The sequence below is a fragment of the Oryx dammah genome, unplaced genomic scaffold, assembly GCF_014754425.2.
Source record: "Oryx dammah isolate SB20612 unplaced genomic scaffold, SCBI_Odam_1.1 HiC_scaffold_12, whole genome shotgun sequence".
Classification (NCBI taxonomy): Eukaryota; Metazoa; Chordata; class Mammalia; order Artiodactyla; family Bovidae; genus Oryx; species Oryx dammah.
Window position 1 is genome coordinate 28448364 of NW_024070196.1, and position 12441 is coordinate 28460804.

The following is a 12441-nucleotide window of genomic DNA, read 5'->3' on the forward strand; positions in this document are numbered from 1 at the left end:
CAGGAAGAACTATGACCCTCCCTAACAAATAGCCAAATGGCACTAATGGTAAAGAATCCACCTGCCAATGTAGGAGATGAGAGCAACATGGGTTCAATCCCTGGGTCAGGAAGATGCCCTCGAGAAAGTAACGGCAACCCCCTCCGGTATTCTTGGCGGGAAAATTCCATGGACAGAGGAGCCTAGCGGGCTCACACCCAAGGGGCCTCAAAGAGTCAGAGATGACTGAGTCACGGAGAACACACACAACAAAGAGTCACATCCCTACAGGATTAGAAAATGAAAAAAAGGAGTCAAACACCTCTTTGGTAAAAAGCAGCATGCAGGACCTCCACAGCATGCTACAATAAGAGTTAGGATCAAGATGAACTTCACTTTTAAAAACTTAAAACAGAAATATATTTTGAATATTATTTATAAGTTAATATATCTTATCAAGGTTAAGGCATTAAGTTTCATTATTTACTAGAAAATTTATGATTACTGTTTGCTGTCCTTAGTAGTGTTGTCCTTCGTTGTTTATTGATAATGGTGACAGATCAGTGCAGCAAATACATGGTCAGAACAAGGTGACAAGACCAATATCATATAGCCTAACTTGGAGAGGGCCGCATATAGTCAATACAAACAATGCTCACTTTTTTAAGGTGGTGTGTTCTTTTAAAATATTATAAGAATGTGGTTAGTGGAAAGAAAAGGAAACTCTGTTCATCTTTTCAATATTTGCATAAGTTTAAAGGAAGCATTTTCAGCAACAATTAACTTACAATCAGACTTAAGCCTTAATATGACTTTTATTATATCTCCTGCACTAAAACTGGGACTATATCTTCATTAATTAAATTATTTTCACTTATTCAAAATAACTTCTAGGGCCTACTGAAACAAAATATTTATGCTGTAATGGGGAAAAGGCAAATTATGCTCAAATTATGTCCCAAAGAAGCTCACAGTTTTGTTGGCAGGTAACTGAATATATGGGCTTCCCTAATGGTTCACAAGATATTAAGAAGAGGTGGCAAGAATACACAGAAGAACTATACAAAAAAGATCTTCATGACCAAGATAATCACGATGGTGTGATCACTCACCTAGAGCCAGACATCCTGGAATGTGAAGTCAAGTGGGCCTTAGAAAGCAACACTGCGAACAAAGCTAGTGGAGGTGATGGAATTCCACTTGAGCTATTTCAAATCCTGAAAGATGATGCTGCGAAAGTGCTGCACTCAATATGCCAGCAAATTTGGAAAACTCAGCAGTGGCCCCAGGACTGGAAAGGTCAGTTTTCATTCCAATCCTAAAGAAAGGCAATGCCAAAGAATGCTCAAACTACCACACAATTGCACTCATCTCACACGCTAGTAAAGTAATGCTCAAAATTCTCCAAGCCAGGCTTCAGCAATATGTGAACCGTGAACTTCCTGATGTTCAAGCTGGTTTTAGAAAAGGCAGAGGAACCAGAGATCAAATTGCCAACATCCACTGGATCATCGAAAAAGCAAGAGAGTTCCAGAAAAACATCTATTTCTGCTTTATTGACTATGCCAAAGCTTTTGACTGTGTGGATCATAGTAAACTATGGAATATTCTGAAAGAGATGGAAATACCAGACCACCTGACCTGCCTCTTGAGAAACCTATATGTAGGTCAGGAAGCAACAGTTAGAACCGGACATAGAACAACAGACTGGTTCCAAATAGGAAAAGGAGTACATCAAGGCTGTATATTGTTACCCTACTTATTTAACTTATATGCAGAGTAGATCATGAGAAACGCTGGGCTGGAAGAAGCACAGCTGGAACCAAGAGTGCCAGGAGAAATATCAATAACTTCAGATATGCAGATGGCACCACTCTTATGGTAAAAAGTGAAGAGGAACTAAAAAGCCTCTTGATGAAAGTGAAAGAGGAGAGTAAAAAAGTTGCCTTAAAACTCCAAATTCAGAAAACTAAGATCGTGGCTTCTGGTTCTATGACTTCATGGGAAATAGATGGGGAAACAGTGGTAGACTTTATTTGGCGGGGGGGGGCTCCAAAATCACTGCAGATGGTGATTGTACCCATGAAATTAAAAGATGCTTACTCCTTGGAAGGAAGGTTATGACCAACCTAGATAGCATATTCAAAAGCAGAGACATTACTTTGTCAACAAAAGTCTGTCTAGTCAATTCTATGGTTTTTCCAGTGGTCATGTATGGATGTGAGAGTTGGACTATAAAGAAAGCTGAGTGCCGAAGAATTCATGTTTTTGAACTGTGGTGTTGGAAAAGACTCTTGAGAGTCCCTTGGACTGCAAGGAGATCCAACCAGTCCATTCTAAAGGAGAGCAGTCCTTGGTGTTCTTTGGAAGGAATGATGCTAAAGCTGAAACTCCAGTACTTTGGCCGCCTCATGGGAATAGTTGACTCACTGGAAAAGACTCTGATGCTGGGAGGGACTGGGGGCAGGAGGAGAAGGGGACGCCAGAGGATGAGATGACTGGATGACATTACCAACTCAATGGACGTGAGTTTGAGTGAACTCCAGGAGTTGGTGATGGACAGGGAGGCCTGGCGTGCTGTGATTCATGGGGTCGCAAAGAGTCAGACACGACTGAGCGACTGATCTGAACTGAATGGTTCAGGTGGTAAAGAATCTGACTGCAATATGGGAGACCTGGGTTCAATCCCAGGCTTGGGAAGATTCCTTGGAGTGGGGCATGGCAACCCACTCCAGTTATTCTTGCCTGGAGAATTCCCATGGACAGAGGAGCCTGGGAGGCTACAGTCCATGGGGTGGCAAAGAGTTGGACAAGACTGAGCGACTAAGCACAACAACTGACATATATAAGACATATATATATATATATATATATATATGTCTTTGCACATGTAACACAAAATGCAAAAATGTTTTATAAAAATTTTGGAAAGGCATTTACTAGCAACAGAACAATAAAAGTTGGATAGGATGTGAGCATGTTCTAAGAAGAAGCCTTTCAATCATTTATTCACTCGTGTCTGGGACAATTACTCTATTGGTGCATTAATTTAGATTTGTCCACTCTGTGAGAGAAAAAAAAATTTTTAATGTGGTAATTTCCCTCCCCATCAACCAGAATATAGCTAGGCTATGTGGTATAGTTCTGAACTGATTTATTCTTGCATTGTAGGGCCTAAAGTAGAAATTCCCAAGAACCACTTGCATTTTGGTATGTGCATATGTGTGTGAGTATGTGTAAAGATAGATAAGACTAGGCTCTGAAACACTTAAGTGGCCTATTTATGAAAAGAGGGAGTGATCAGGAAGTTTTCTGAATGAGAACTATAGACAAAAGTTTAGAAATTGGAGGATCTTCTTATGGAGGTGGAAACCCATGCCACTACTATGTAGAGCTCTGGGATGTGACAGAGCCTTTGACTGGGTGGGATAGAACTTAAGGAGGCTGACCACAGAGAAAAAAAGACTTCTGTGTCCAAGCTTGGATAGGAAGCAGCTGAGTCCTGAGTTCAAGGGAACACTGTGGTTTGTACTATCAAAATACTAATGGTAGCCTATGTAGATGAAAGAATAGAAGGAACTTCCATAAATATTTTACACTAAGGAAGACTCCTAGAGCTCTTGAAACACCTAGGAAAGATAAGAAGACCCTTGAAACATGATAGTATTCTGTCAGCCAGGAAGGTGTGGTCTGGGAATAGATATCTGTTTTAATTAAATAAAGAAATGTAACACTTCTTTATCCATATTATAAAGGCAAAATTCCTATCTGCTACATATTCAAATAATCAACAAAAAATTGTCTAGTTTCTACTGTATTAGGCATGATTCTGGGGAACACTCACTTGGTACTTATATTTGCATAAGGGGGATAAACATACAATAAAAAATATTTAATATGCCATGCAGGGATCAGTTCAGTTCAGTCACTCAGTCATGTCCAACTCTTTGTGACCCCATGGACTGAGGCACACCAGGCATCCCTGTCCATCACCAACTCCCAGAGCTTGCTCAAACTCATGTCCATCAAGTCAGTGATACCATCCAACCATCTCATCCTCTGTCATCCCTTTCTCCTCCTGCCTTCAATCTTGCCCAGCATTAGGGTCTTTTCCAATGAGTCAGTTCTTCATATCAGGAGGCCAAAGTATTGGAGTTTCAGTTTCAGCATCAGTCCTTCCAATGAATATTCAGGACTGATTTCCTTTAGGATTGACTGGTTTGATCTCCTTGCAGTCCAAGAGACTCTCAAGAGTCTTCTCCAACACCATAGTTCAAAAACATTGATTCTTCGGTGCTCAGCTTTCTTTATAGTCCAACTCTCACATCCATACATGACTACTAGAAAAACCATTACTTTGACTAGACAGGCCTTTGTTGGCAAAGTAATGTTTCTGCTTTTAAATATGGGCAAAGGCTAACAGAGTTTTGCCAAGAGAATGGACTGGTCATAGCAAACACCCTCTTCCAACAACATAACAGAAGACTGTACACATGGACATCACCAAATGGTCAATACTGAAATCAGATTGATTATATTCTTTACAGCCAAATATGGAGAAGCTCTATACAGTGAGCAAAAACAAGACTGGGAGCTAACTGGGCTCAGATCATGAACTCCTTATTGCCAAATTCAGACTTATATTGAAGAAAGTAGGGAAAACCACTGGACCATTCAGGTATGACCTAAATCAAATCCCTTAGATTATATTGTGGAAGTGACAAATAGATTCAAGGGATTAAATCTGATAGACAGACTGCCTGAAGAACTATGGATAGAGGTTCATGACATTGTACAGGAGGCAGGGATCAAAACCATCCCTAAGAAAAACAAATGCAAAAAGGCAAAATGGTTGTCTAAGGAGGCTTTCAAATATCTGAGAAAAGAAGAGAAGCTAAAGGGAAAGGAGAAAAGGAAAGATAAACCCATCTGAATGCAGAGTTCCAAAGAATAGCAAGGAGAGATAAGAGAGCCTTCCTCAGTGATCAATACAAACAAATAGAGGAAAACAATAGAATGGGAAAGACTAGAGATCTCTTCAAGAAAATCAGAGATACCAAGGGAACATTTCATGCAAAGATGGGCTCAATAAGGACACAAATGGTATGGACTTAACAGAAGCAGAACATATTAAGAAGAGGTGGCAAGAATACACAGAAGAACTATACAAAAAAGATCTTCATGACCCAGATAACCACACTGGTGTGATTACTCACCTAGAGCCAGACCTGGAATGTGAAGTCAAGTAGGCCTTGGGAAGCATCACTACGAACAAAGCTAGTGGAGGTGATGGAATTCCACTTGAGCTATTTCAAAACCTAAAAGATGATGCTGTGAAAGTGCTGCACTCAGTATGCCAGCACATTTGGAAAACTCAGCAGTGGCCACAGGACTGGAAAAGGTCAGTTTTCATTTCAGTCCCAAAGAAAGGCAATGCCAAAGAATGTTCAGACTACCACACAATTGCACTCATCTCACATGCTAGTAAAGTAATGCTCAAAATTCTCCAAGCCAGGCTTCAAGCATATGTGAACCATTAACTTCCAGATGGTCAAGCTGGATTTAGAAAAGGCAGAGGAACCAGAGATCAAATTGCCAACATCTGTTGGATCATCGAAAAAGCAAGAGAGTTCCAGAAAAACGTGCAGGGATAAGTGTTATTAATAAAAATACATCAGACTAAGTAAAACAATGAATGAACAAGAGGGGACTTGCTACATTATATGACATAATAAGAAAAAGCTTATATGTAAGCCCAAGTAACATTTAAGCAAAGATTTAAATTCAGATGAGGAAAGCAGTCCCACCTATATCTGCAGAATGTGTGTTCTAGACAGTGTTAACAACAAAAACAAAGTCCTTACATCAAGACAGTGCTAACTATATTTGTGGAACAGTGGAACTAATGAAGCTTAAATGGAGAATACGAGACAAACACTAGTCACATAGGAGGTCTGAGAGATAAACGATAGAGACCAATAACTGAAATGGCAAACTGCTGCTGTTGCTGAGCAGAGGTATGGCACAACCTTACATTATGAAACAGTCTCTGATGGTATTTTTGCTTCTACCCATGAAGAGGTAATTGCTATGGGACTTGTATGTGAGATTTGCTATGGGTCCTGCCATGAACAAGAAGCAAAACTGAATAAATTATATGAAATCACCATTGTCAGAAAATAGACAATCACCAGTATAAGAAAAGGGAAACAAAGTGAGCCCATAATTACCCTGGGTGTTGGCCTGGAAGCATTTCCAGAACTCACCACAGGGAGAGATTTTAAAAGTTTCAAAAGGATCACTCTGGTAGAGAAATGGGATGTCACGTCCTATAATAGGTTATAAAAGGACTTCAGCTTCTGTCTTGTGTACACAATTCTCGCTTATGATCCTAGACAGCTTGCTCTCAAGGAAGTCAGCAGCCACGTCACGAGACAGCTCTGTGGCGAGGCACCTGTGGTCTAGAACTGAGTGTCAGCAGCCAGTTGAGTGCGGCTGGAAGCAGATCATCCTCTGGTCAAGTCTTCTGATGAGACTGCAGCCCCTATTAACTGCCTGACTACAATCTCGTGACAGACCTTGAATCAGAACCACCCAGTTAAGCCATTCTCAAATTCCTAACCCATAGGAATTATGAGATAATAAATGTTATTTTAAGATGCTGATTTAGGGGAGTAATTTTTATATGGACTGATAGGTAATTATTACAATATCTGGAATGAAAATTAAACCTGGTGGAACTGACAGCAGCTTAGACACTGCAAAGAAAGGGTTAGTGAATGTGAAGACATAGCCATAATAACTCTCTAAAACAAAGAATAGAGAGGGAAAGATTGGAAAAGAAATGAAAAGAATTTCAAGCACTCATAACTAAATCAAGCAGGCTTGATTGAAGAGAGAAAGGAATACTCAAAAAAGGTATTTTAAAAAATTAATGGCTATCAGCATAGCTCATTATTAGAGAAATACAAATCAAAACTGTTATGCGGTAACACCTCACACTGGTTAGAATGACCATCATCAAAAAAATCTACAAACAATAAATGCTGGAGAGAATGTGAGGAAAATGGAACCCTCTTTCACTGTTGGTAGGAATGTAAATTGATACAGCCACTACGGAAAACAGTATGGAAATTCCTTTAAAAATAAACTAGAATAAAATTATCATATGGCCCAGTAATCCCACAACTAGGCATATACCCTGAGAAATACATATGAACCCCAATGTTCATAGTAGCACTATTTATAATAGCCAGGCCATGGAAGGAACCTAAATGTCCATCAATGGATGAATAGATAGAGAAATTGTGGTACCTATATACTACTAATATTACTCAGCCATCAAAAGGAATGAATTTGAGTCAGCTGTAGTGAGATGGATGAATCTAGAGCCTGTTATACAGAGTGAACTAAGTCAGAAAGAAGGACACGAGTGTTGTATACCAACACATATATATGGACTCTAGAAAAACATGGTAATGATGCAGGGCAGGGATAGAGACACAGATGCAGAGAATGGATTTGTGGAGACAGTGGAGGAAGGAGAGGGTGGGGCAAATTGAGAGAGTAGCACTGATATATACCTTGCTGCTGCTTCAGTCGTGTCCGACTCTGTGCAACCCCATAGATGGCAGCCCACCAGGCTCCCCCGTCCCTGGGATTCTCCAGGCAAGAACACTGGAGTGGGTTGCCATTTCCTTCTCCAATGCATGAAAGTGAAAAGTCAAAGTGAAGTCGCTCAGTCATGTCCAACTCTTAGCAACCTCATGGGGTGCAGCCTACCAGGCTCCTCCGCCCATGGGATTTTCCAGGCAAGAGTACTGGAGTGGGGTGCCATCACCTTCTCCAGATATATACACTACCACATGTAAAATAGCTAGCAGGAAACAGCTATATAACTGCTCAGTTCAGTACTCTGTGATGAGCTAGAGAGCTGGAATAGGGTGGTGGTGGGAGGGAAACTCTAGAGGGAGAGAATATATGTATACTTATAGCTGATTCACATTGCCGTACAGCAGAAACCAACACTAAACTGTAAAGCAATTATCTTCCAATTAAAAATCAATCAGGGAGGGGACATATGTATAACTATAGCTGATTCATATTGATACATGGCAGAAACCAACACAATATTGTAAAGTGATTATCTTCCAATTAAACATAAATAAATTTAAATTTAAAAATAAATTCTATAACTTAAAAAAATTAATGGCTAAAATCTTCCCAATTTTTATTAAAACTCCAAGTTCAGAGACCTAAGAAGTTCAACAAAACCCCAGTTAAGATAATTGTCAAGAAATCTATACTATGGCACATTATAAACAAGCGGCCAAAACTCAGTGATAAAAGGAAAATCACAAAAGTGAGTGACCAAATGAAGATATGTGATTAAACAAAGAGAAAAAAATAAGAAAACAGCATATCTCATCCGCAACTCTGCAAATAAGAAGGCAATGAAATTATGTCTTTATCATACTGAAAGACAAAGTCAGCCTAGAGCTCCATGCTCAATGAAACTATCTTTCAAAAATTAAAGATTTTTCTAACAAGAAAATTTGGAGAGAATTTCTCCTAGTGTATTTAAACTCTAGAAAATACTAAAGGAAGTTCTTGAGGCAGAAGGAAACAACACCAGATTGAAAAACAAAATCTTTGATTTCAAAAGAATGAAAGTGCTAGAAATGGTAAATATGGAGGAGATATAAAACAAATGCTTTTGAGATATAAAACAAATACTTTCCTCTATTTAAAAATATTTTTAATATAATTGATTAAAAGAAGCAAAAATAAAAACAACATATTGTGGGTAGAAGAATAAAATAATGTATTCTAGTAGCATATTGTGAATTCAATGAGTAGAAGTTATAAAACATCTACTCTTTGAAAGGCACATTTAAGAAAATGAAAAAGTCAAGTCAAAGACTAGGAGAAAGTATTTGCAATACATATATTTGTCTAAGGATTTGTATTCAGAATATATTTTTAAAACAGTTCAATTATAAAAAGACAAACAAAAATAGGCAAAATATTTAAACAGACACTTCATAAAAAAAAATATGAATGGCCAATAGGCACATGAAAAGATACTCATAATCACTGGTCATCCACACTGAGTAACCAGCACACCCACACTTGAAAGTCTAAAATTGAAAAAACTGACAATATCAAGATTGGTGAAAATGTGGAACAACTATAACTCTTTGTTAGTACTATAAAATGGTAAAGCCACTTTGCAAATAATTTATCATATTCTTAAAAGCTAGACATTACAGTTACCATGTGATCCAATAATTTTACTGTTAGATATTTACTGAAGAGAATTAACAGATTACGGTTGCAAAAATATGTGTATGAAAATGTTCATACCACTTTTAATCAAAATAGGTAGAAACTGGAAGCAACCCAAATGTCCATCAACAGGTAAATCAATAAATTGTAGTCTATCCATATAATGAAATAATTCTGAACAATAAAAAGGAACAAAGTATATATGTGTGCAACAACATGAATAAATTTCAAAAACATCATGCCAGTGACAGACCATAGACCCAAAAGACTGAAGTCATAGTAATTAATTAAATGAAATTTCTAGAAAAGGCAAAACAGTAGAAATAGAAAATAGAGTAGTTGCTGCTTGGGTATGGGATCAGGGATTGGCACAGGGTATATTTTAAAGGAATCAAACTGTACATTTAAAATGAGTACATTTCATTTTATATAAATCTTACCCGAATAATGTTGCTCTTAAAAAGTAAGACTCTGGCTTCTTTTTCAAAAAACAGGGTTGGTGGTGCAGATGCAGAGGAGTAGGGCAAGAGAAGAAGCAGGGAAACCAAAGACTACAGTAATAACTTGTTACAATAATCCAGGCTAGATGATAGTGGTTTGGGCTAGAGTAGTAGTAATGAAAGTGTTAATATGTGGTGAGAATCTGGATATATTTCAAAAGTGGAGATGATGAGATTTGTCAATGAATTAGATTTTGGTCAAATAAGAAAGAAATTTTGTTCTGAACTACAGGAAGACTTGCCATTTAAGATAACTTGGGGAGTATCAGGTATGGTGGCTAAGAAGAGTTAGTTTTGGACATGCAAATATGAGATCCTTATTTAGATAACTTAGTGGCAATATGAAGAGGTGTATGTGTTCATGCACACATTAGAAGGATGAAAATATACACTTGGGAATCATTAGTAAGTATACATAGTTTAAACCACAATACTAATTGAGGTGACCAAGGGAGAAAATAGAAAGAAGAGGTCTAAAGATTGATGTTTGGCAAAGTCCATTTTTTAAAGTTTGCAAAGGGAAGGAACTAGCCAAAAAGAATTAGAAGAACTGAGAAAGTGATATCTCCAAGACAAGTGAGAGACAGCTAAGAGGGAATGATCAACACTGTCAAATTCTGACACAAGCAAGATGATGTCCAGAAAGATTATAATAACATAAGAGCAAATTATCTGAGATACCATTTCTCACCTACCAGAATAGCAAAATGTTCAAAGCATAGCATACTCTGCTGGAGAAGCTGTGGGGTAACAGGAACTATCATATTTTAATGGTAGAAATGCAAATTTCCCTATGGCACATAATTTTGTATTTTCTAGCAAAAATGTATATGTATTTGCCCTTTGATTCAGAAATACTATTCTTAGGATCATATTCAAAAGATATACTGGCAGAAATTCAAAAGTCTTTATGAAATAGATAGTTAAGTAGCAAAACAGCAATCCACTTTCTTCTTTCATATGGTGAAAGATGTCCTAGGTAGAAAGAAAGTGCATGTGTGCTAGGTCACTTCAGTCCTGTCCAACTCTGTGTAACCCCTGGGCATCAGCCTGCCAGGCTCCACTGTCCATGGGATTCTCCAGGCAAGAATACTGGAGTGGGCTGTAATACCTTTCTCCAGGGGATCTTCTTGACCCAGGGATCGAACTCAGGTAGATTCTTTACCATCTGAGCCACAACAGTCAAATCTCCTTATAAATCAAATTACAAAAAATCTGGTGAAATTATACTTGCTAGCAAGAATTTCCTTGTCAGCAGAATGCTTTTAGCAGGATGTATTTGGTTGGTTTAAGATTGCTTATGATGAAATATCATAGATTTGGATTTGTGGGGTAAGGGTCCTTGGAAAATGTCATATAATCAATGTAATAATCTGAATATAAAAGGAATATGTTTATTGACTAAAATATAGCCTCCCTTTCCTATAGCTGAAAACATGAAGCCTGTTGCCTTTGTTCTTTTACAGGGAACATTGCCTAAGTTCACTTCTTACCCAGTTTTAATTAGTCATGCTAAATGAGAACCTTTAGAATTATACTAACACTAGCAGTACAGAATTCTAGGAGGGCAACAATAGACCATTGTTCCAATTAAGGAAAGGGTTAAGGTGTTTTGATTAAAGAGTTTTGATTCCCACTGACCCTCTTTTTAACAGTCCTAGCTACTATAAAAGCAGAAGGTTCCTGAGGTAAATAACAGATCGTCAAGGATCAAACAAGGTGGTTCCTCTGGTTGCTTCAGTTATATCTAATATGTAAAAACTATATAAGAAGTGTGACAAGTCAAGGCAGCATATTATGCCATTTATCTATTAAATTAGATATAATTTAATATCTAACACAATGCCTTTTTATCAATTCCAAATTCAGAATCCAACCAGACGCAGTTTGCATTTTCATGGAATGGAAACCAGGGTAAATTTACTGTACTGCAAATTACATTTCCTGGCATATTGCCAAAATTTAGTGAGTCAGGATGTGTACTAAACCACCATTAAGAACAAGTTAATGTACTACATAGATGCTATTATGTTAATTGACTCCTCAGAGGAAAAAGGTCAAGAGGAGTTAAGAACCACAGCCACTTTTATGACAAAGAGGATAGCTGATAAATCCAGCTACAATTTAAATCGAGCCCAATCAGAAATTCCAGGAGCAACCAAATGCATTCTTTAAACTGTGAGAAACAAGTTATTATCTCTAGCAAGCAAGAAACTCACAGCTAGGAGGGTTATTTGAGTTTTGGTAAAATTACGCTGCTCCTGTAAGACTATTGCTAGCCCCTATCACAAAGTCACCGAAAATAAATCTTATTTTAAGTGGGGTCCTAAGGAAAAAAAAAAAAAAGATCTGCAGAAGATAATGGTGCAGGGAGCCCAACTAACACCTTGTAATGCGACTACTCAGATTATATAAGAATATTCGCCTCCTAGAATATATATAGATGTGAAGTCTTCAGGAGAAATCAAATAGGGCTACTCAGCAAAGACCTCTTGGATTTGGATTTGAAAACTAAGAGGCAGCTCCTCATTAAAAACCACATGAAATAGAGCTGCTGTCTTGTTATTGGGTTTTGGTCAAACTGTTCTCAAGCAAAGAAGGACATCAAATAATTCTGAGGCTAGATATCAATCCTGCCTTGGATGATGCCAGAGAGATATTGAATAGAGAAAAG

The 12441-nt window shown here is 37.9% G+C and overlaps 1 long non-coding RNA gene across 1 annotated transcript in view; it reads right to left on the reverse strand.

Moving 5' to 3' along the window:
- The window catches only part of LOC120870964, a 40527-nt gene extending 39403 nt beyond the window's left edge, over window positions 1–1124 (reverse strand). Inside the window, exon 1 of the long non-coding RNA XR_005722906.1 lies at window positions 1092–1124. This is a non-coding gene — a long non-coding RNA (uncharacterized LOC120870964). The remainder of the gene's footprint in view (window positions 1–1091) is intronic.
- Window positions 1125–12441: the final 11317 nt, after the last annotated feature.